Below are 8068 nucleotides of genomic sequence, written 5' to 3'. Positions count from 1 at the left end.
TACATGTTATGATGTACCTGCGTACATCATTCGTATTCATTCAATCCTAAAATTCTATATTTTAGGATGAAAATTCACTACATTTGTCACTTCAAAATCATCACAGAAGTCAAAATCAATGTTTAGAGGGTGATTTTTAAAAAATTTTTTGTTACTTATAACGTTTAAAAACCTCTTATTCTAGGGTGTATTTATTATAAACGAGTATTACATCAGAAAGCAGATAAGTGACTAAGCTAATTAAGGAACTACTGTATAATTACTTTTTTGCAAATTTTACCTATGAAAATCCTTAATATTAAAAATAAAGTTACCAAATAAGCTATAAAATAAAGCTTCTTTGTAATAATGTTGAAAATGCGACAGCTAGCTTAGATTTGATCTCCAATGCAATTTCTTGCTTATTTTACTTAAGATAGTTAAAATTACAGTTAAATCTATTTCATTAAAAATTCTTATTATTTTATGAAAAATGTTTGTAAATTTTTTTTTACAAGGAAAAACTTAACTTCAATTTAAGATGAATATTGAACGTTCATCATTATTGAAACTTTTCATGTCAACAAATTCATGCACTAAAGCTAAATTCTATGTCAAAGACTCATATCCCAATAATCGTATTTGACTTACCCCCAGGAGAGTATCCACTATAAACACTGCCAATGGGTCTAGGACCGTCCATAGTCCCATGGTAGTGATTAACTTTGACAAGGCATCAGGACGGGAGGCAAACAGTAGCTGACAGCCCCATCTGATCAGAACCAAGAGAAGCAGGACTGCATTCAGCATTAAAGGCCCTGCCATGACCACGGGCAGCTCTTCTGCCATGAGAAGTGAAGGACTTAGGTAGCAAAGCTCAACAGTGTAAGGAGAAAAATGGAATCTGCAGAAGAACAGAGTAATTACAATATAACAAGGAAACAAAAGGCCAAGTGGACAAAAGAAAGAAAGGTGCTTTTTTAAAAACAACTCCAGAAAAATTGTCACTAAATAGTATCTCAAATTGAGCGTTAGAAATCTTCATATCTTTTTCCAACCCCTTAGTTCCACTTCAACAGCTCACTTTCAAGGAAAAAGCAAATTCTGCCTTGTTCGTTATTCTTACAAGTGTCACACGCAACCATAGAAAAGAATGTCAGTTTGAGCCACGGAGCAGAGTATGCTACAGAGTAAGAACTTCCTTGCAGTTTACACAGCTCTTTAAAATGCAAAATATGCCAGTGGACTTTCTAATGAGTCAAACCTCTGACAGAAATGAGAAAAAGATATAAATCTTTTAATGCTTTGGAATTTCACCAGGGCTGATTAATTTTACTTGTGATTCCTCTAGCAATATCCCTAAATACAATAACAACAACAAAAAAATGCCACTGCCACTACTAGCAACCAAGATATCATACTTCTTAGTTGTTCTGAAAGGGTCAACTTGACACAACCTAAAGACCTAAGGGTTAAATCCAATCTGAGCCCATTGATTCTATCGGCCTTGACCCAGGCTGTGGCAACATCTTTCTGTGCAATAAGGGACTTCATGTCACTCAAAGTTTTCCGTCCCCTGAATTTTAGCCTATGCAAAAGTCTTTTATAGTTAACCCTCCGTGTGCATTCTATTTATCAGTGCTCGACTAAAAAGAGTTATTTTCTCCACTCCTTGACCTTTGCTTGAAAGTAAGTTTTATGCTTTGTTCTGATGCTATTGTGACTATCAAGCAATGTACATACATTTCCTAATCTAGTACCTGACCCAGACTGAGAGTGGAAGAAATGCTCACTCTTGGTGTCAGAATTGCTATTTTTCACAGCTAAGGCAAGACATGGTGCTAATATGCAGATTCAAGCGTGAAAACTGAGACATTTGATAACAAAATATCAAATATCCTACAATAACTTAGATCCTCTTTTGCTTAGGAAATTGGCTAACCACGTTGTCAAGATATTTTCTGCAGTCTCATTTTTTCAGCAACTAATAAAGTCTTTCTTTTCTGTTGAAGAATGAAAGAGCAGATAACGAAAAGCAATAAGCCCAAGCATATAAAGTTTGTTTTTTCTGCTTTGGAAACCTTGGAGAAAAGGAAAGAGAAAGAAAGAAAGAAGGAAGGGAAGGAATATCTGTGTAATAATTCCCCCTTGAAAAATGTAGTTAATTTACATAAATTTGCATATTTCATAAGATATTCATATATGTATTGTAGTTTAATTCCATAAGACTAAAAAAACTGTATAGGTATATGTATGTGTGTATATATATAAATACACTTATGTTCTTTTTATAAAGTCTTAACATTTTTCATATGTTCTTAATTGAAAATAGGCACATCTTTATATTTATCTGTACCATCTACATTTGAGAAAATGAATTTTACTTGTATTGATATCTATCTGTTTGTCTATCTATTATGTTTGTGAAATCACGTTTATGGAGAGATAACCTTTAAAGTGTCATCTTTTTCCAGAGGATAATGGCCCAGAAAGCTGCCTGGGCTTGAGTTTGGTAATTGTTTGAATTCAATCATTTTGCAGAAGAAGCAATCTTTACTTCTCTGTGTATGGGTGATAAATCACACTTACATTACTTCTAAAATACCTTCAGCCTGAGTCACTCTGATAAAATCAAAATAAATAAAGCATTATTGCTAAATTCCTTTTTGGATCCTGTTCAAATATTATAACATATTTGAATCTGCTAACTTCGAAATACTGATGTACCAGTTATATATACACAATCCCATAGATGAGACTATAAATGTAATAGAAGTTCCTGCTCTAAGATAACGGCATTTTTGTCTTTTCGAATCATACCTGCATTTTAAGTCTTACAGTAAATTGATGGGAGAAGTGTTTTGTATTTTCATTTGTCCCATCAAGATGAGAATGCATTCCTTTGAGTTGCGGAGGAAAGCACTCACTTTGTAACAGGAGTTGAGATGGCCTGGAGGAAGAGCCATTGGCCCAGGTAATGCAAGTAGAGCCTTAGCAACCAGACAGAAGCCATCATCAGGATAATATACCAGAAGCCCTGGTTTTGCCATTGAGCTAATTCAAGTTCTGAAAACACGAACACCAGCACAAAATGGAGATGCTTAAAGAATTCTCCAGTTCTGCTCCTACCCGCACAAGAGGAAGAACTACAAACACAGAAACAATAGATAGAATGTGGGCTAAAAGTGCAACCAAAAGTAAAATATTTTGAGAATATTAATAACAATGAAGACATTGTGAAAACAAAATTGAATAAAATTATCTTTAACTACTTGGGACTCAAAACTTCTTATGTTCCTTTCGACATAATGAATAACTAAAGAAGAACATAAGAAAACATGGATAAGGAAAACAAAAATCAAAACCACAATGATTTATCACCCTATATCTATTAAAATGGCTATTTAAAAAACACAGAAAATTACAAGTGTTGGCAAGGATGTAAAAAAGTCCTTATGCGACTTTATGGGGGCAAGACATGATTGCAAGAGGGACTTTATCTAACAATTGCAATCAGTGTAACCTGGCTTATTGTACCCTCAATGAATCCCCAACAATAAAAAAAAAAAAATCCTTATGCAGGAATAGTGTGACTGTAAAATGGTACAACTACTATAGAAAACTAAGTTTTAAGTTTTTAAAATTAACTCTAAGTTCTAGAGATTAGCTGCACAACAATATGAATATACTTACCACTAAACCGTGTATTTTAAATGGTCAAGATGATAAGTTTTATGTTGCATGTGTTTTATCATAATTAAAGTTTTTTAAAAAACATGAATATTATTATAAACATTACACTTTTTTAAAAATCTTTGAAATATGGAGTATATTCCTGCTTATCTCACCTACCCACGGTGTCGTCTCTTCATTAAGATTAGATTTAAGACAGGATGCCTATCTCTCGCCTTACCATTTATAGAAAAATTAATTGAAGATGGGAAGAGACTTCAATGTAAGTCATGAAAATACAAAAATCCTAGGAGAAAACACAGAAAAGACTCTTGTAGATATTGGCCTAAGGAAAAAACTTATGACTAAGACTCCAAAGGCAAATACAGCAACAACAAAAACAAATAAATGAAACTAAAATTAAAAAGCTTCTGCACAGAAAAGGAAATAAGCAACAGAGTAAATAGAGAACCTACAGAAGGGGGAGAATGATATGAACAATACATCTGAGAAAGGACTGATGTCCAGAATGTGCAAAGAACTCGAACAGATCAGGAAAAACAAAAACATGACAAAGTGGGTGAAAGATATCAACAAAGTGGATGAAAGATATCAACAAGTTTTTCAAAAGAAGATAGACAAATGGCCAACAAACAGATGGAAAAAAAGGCTCAATATCACTAATCATCAGGGAAATGCATAGCAAAATGATGAGATACCACGTCACCCCTGTCAGAGTGACCATTACTAAAAAGTCAAAACAGAACAGATGCTGGCATGGATGCAGAGAAAAGGGAATCCTTGTACACTGTTGGTAGGACTACAAATTCATACAGCCTCTATGGAAACAGAATTGAGATTATAGAGATTCTTCAAAAAATAAAAGGAGATTATTCATTTAATCCAGAAATCCTACTATGACCCTGTTTCCCCGAAAATAAGACCTACTCACAGGAAAGATAAGACATCCCCTGAAAATAAGACCTAGCGCATCTTTGGGAGCACACCTTAAAATAAGACACTGTCTTATTTTCGGGGAAACAGGGCAGGTATTTACCCAAAGGAAAAGAAGTCATTTTATCAAAAAGACACCTGTGCTTGAATGTTTATTTATCGGAGCACAGTTCACAATCGCAAAGATATAAAAGCAACCTAAGTGCCCATGAGTTCATGAGTAGATACAGCAAACGTGACACATCTATATACACACACCCGGAGCACCACTTATCCATAAAAAGGAATGGAATAATGTCTTCTGTAGCAACTTGGATGGAACTGGAGGCCATTATCGTAAGTGAATTATCTCAGGAATGGGAAACCCAACAATCCACATTCTCCCTGTTAAGAAGGAGCTAAATGAAGGGTACTCACAGGCTTGAGGAGATGTAGAGGGTATTGGAAAACAAGAAGGGGGTAGGGAGGGAGAAGGTGAGAGATAAACATATATCTGTAGGTAGAATGAACACGATTCCGTTGATGACGTACTACAACTCCTGACTTCAGCCTTATTCGATGTAACAAAAACATTTGTATCCCCATAATATTTTGAAATTTTAAAAAAGTAAGAATTAAAACAAACATAATTAAAATAATGTAGGACAAAGGACAGAATAAGCATAAATAATAAGAGTTAGTCACCTAGTCCAGGGGTCATTGAAGGCTTCCCACAGAGAGTAACATGATTTTAGAGATAAATAAAAGTCAGAAAAAAACTAGAAAGAAGAGGAAAGTAAAGACTGATTCTAGGCAGAGATAATCATATCATTCATCTCTATACAAATAAATGCCTGTTTTATGTTTGAGGAGCCTTAAAAAAAGATTAGACTTAATTATCTGCACGTCACTGTTAAAGATCAACTATTTCATTTTTAAAATTAGAATAAGTTACTAATATGCTACTAAAAACCTATGAATAAGAATTCAAAACTTGAGACCTCTTTTATTGTTTAACATAATAGTGACATATTTCTGTCGAAACTAAGTATGAAAGGATCTCATAGTAAATGAGATCCCTGGTTTCCTGATTTAGCCCTGGTTTCCTCTCTTTGTTTAGCAGTTAAAGCAAGAGATGTCAAAGTTTCCAAAATTAGAGTTTTAGTGAACGTGACCATAACGAGATCGTCTGAAAATAAATGAATAATCAGAAATCATTCTACCCAGTCCCAAGAACATGCAGAGATAAAATACAGTAGAGTTACCATAGCACTGTGACTAAGAAGTTCTGGAATCTGGATCTGATGGTCTGAGTATAATTCTTCCATATGTCTTTGTTTCCTCGCATGAAAAAAGAAACTAGCAATAGTAGTCCCATCCCAGGTCAGGATGATGACTAGATTAACAAAACACTTTGAACAGTGTTATCACAGTGTTATCACTGTCCTACTTTTCACACACACCCACACATACAATGAAACACTCCATCTGTTACTTCTTCTTTCTCCTCTTCCAATATTTTTCAGTGCTAGTTTGAAATAGGCTGGACTTTTATCAGTCCCTCAAGATGCACAAAAACTGTCCAAATGATGCTATAATTATTTTGATTTTTAAAAGAGATATAAACATAAATATGCAAATATTTATTTAAAACGGTAAATAACATTGCTTTGTACCATGTGTTTTAATAAATCAGTAATCAATCTTTATGATAACTATGTTCTAAATTCCTGCAGTAGCTTGCCTAATTTTATTCTAGAAAAATTTCCTAAAATGATGTAGTAAATTCTTCCACCCAAAATAGTCCCAGTAATAAAAACATTGCCAGAGAAGAAACTAGTACCCAAGAAGTCGTTCAGTGAGGTACTGACTAATTACAGGAAGTCAGAACAGTGTTGTGGGGCAGAATTGGAATTCATAGACATGTTCAAGACATCTTAAATGCAAAATGTCATTTCTCTCTCTGAAGATTATCAAATATGATGACAGTCACATGATAAGAAGAGAAGATGTGATGGAAACAAGACTCTTTGGAGAAAAAAGAAAAAAAAACTAACAACAGCAGCAACATCAACAAGTAAAAAATGACCCACTTTCCCCCTTCACATTCTAAGCTTTGAGGTCTGCACAGAAGTTACAAGGCACAAATGTGACATTGACAGGTCTTTTTGTTGTTTTTGTATATGTCGCCATGAAGGTGTGGAACATCTTTTAAGTGAAAGCCAGGTACAGTCTTTGTGTGGAGTACGCTGTTCAATTACACAAATGAGGAACAAACAGGAAACAGACCCCAGGAGGCTTTGCTTTATGTACAGTAATATACTCGGGGGACTAACTCTCTTCTAGAAAGAGTCCAGAATCCCTCCCTACATTTGCCTTCATGTGAAATGAAACCAGAACTTTTTACAAAATATCCTGTACTCCACTTGATCACCACTTGAGTTAATTATTCTGTCACCATTTTTCCTCTTCAAAAGAAAGGGGAAATCAAATACAGATTTGGCATTGTGTTGCTTGCAAAACAACTAGAAAACGTCAAATGATATGTAACAGAGAAGACAGTAACTTCTCTGAACTTTAGAAATGTCCACTGTTCTTTTTGTATCTATTCGTATAAATGACTAAACAGTTTAAGCGCTTATGCACAGAACCCACTATACAGTTCCACTTTTACCATTAGTTTCTCTAACAGAATGTTTCCCACCTGTATTTAGATACAAATATTTACTTATCAGACTTTTGATTTAGGGCAAATAACACTAAAATTTTACTAGGCACCATTTATATCTGATTCAATATTCAATTATCTTATACCTGGTCAATATGGTTCAATATTTGTTTTTATTTGTTGGTTTAACAATGGTACTTACAGGATATGGATTTTAAAAATTAGGAGAAAGGCAAAAAATTAAGAGAAAGCTTAAATTAACAATTTATAATTTTAAAAATTATATATTTATAAGTTTCCTACTTTTAAGTTAGAAATTAACTTCAGAGTCAATAGATACTAGATGATGCCAATTAAAAGAACATATCAAAGGCCCATTAACTGAACAAAACTAGTCAGGTCTTCTTACCAATGCCCATGCAGAAACAAAACATAGTAGTCTTTTCTTTTAATCATTTTGAATTTACATATGAAATGCAAATGTGTCCATATATAGATATACGACTACTCTGTCTCCATTTATCCTTCCTGAAATATTTTTCATTCAAAAGACTTCTGTTTTCATCTTTCAAAACTGTCTGGAAAAAAAGCATCTTTTTTATTCTTGTAAACATGCAGGGCACATTATAAAAGGCAATGCCATTGTGGGATATCTTCATCCACATTGAAACTGTTCTTTCTTCCTCTGTAATCTTTCTTGGTTATGTACAAAGAGTATGACCATCAAAAGGATAATAAATGGCCCCTGCCACTGGGGTGTGTAATACGTATAGTGGGAATTGATTTGTTGGTTATGAAGGAAGCCATAGAGCACAC

The 8068-nt window shown here is 34.0% G+C and overlaps 1 pseudogene; it reads right to left on the bottom strand.

Moving 5' to 3' along the window:
• Positions 1 to 2902: 2902 nt before the first annotated feature.
• The window catches only part of LOC128594742 (uncharacterized), a 223602-nt pseudogene continuing 218436 nt past the window's right edge, over positions 2903 to 8068 (bottom strand).

Source organism: Nycticebus coucang, chromosome 9 (genome assembly GCF_027406575.1).
Source record: "Nycticebus coucang isolate mNycCou1 chromosome 9, mNycCou1.pri, whole genome shotgun sequence".
NCBI lineage: Eukaryota > Metazoa > Chordata > Mammalia > Primates > Lorisidae > Nycticebus > Nycticebus coucang.
The sequence above is the reverse complement of the archived record's forward strand: the minus strand, read 5'-3'. Positions and strand labels throughout refer to the sequence as shown.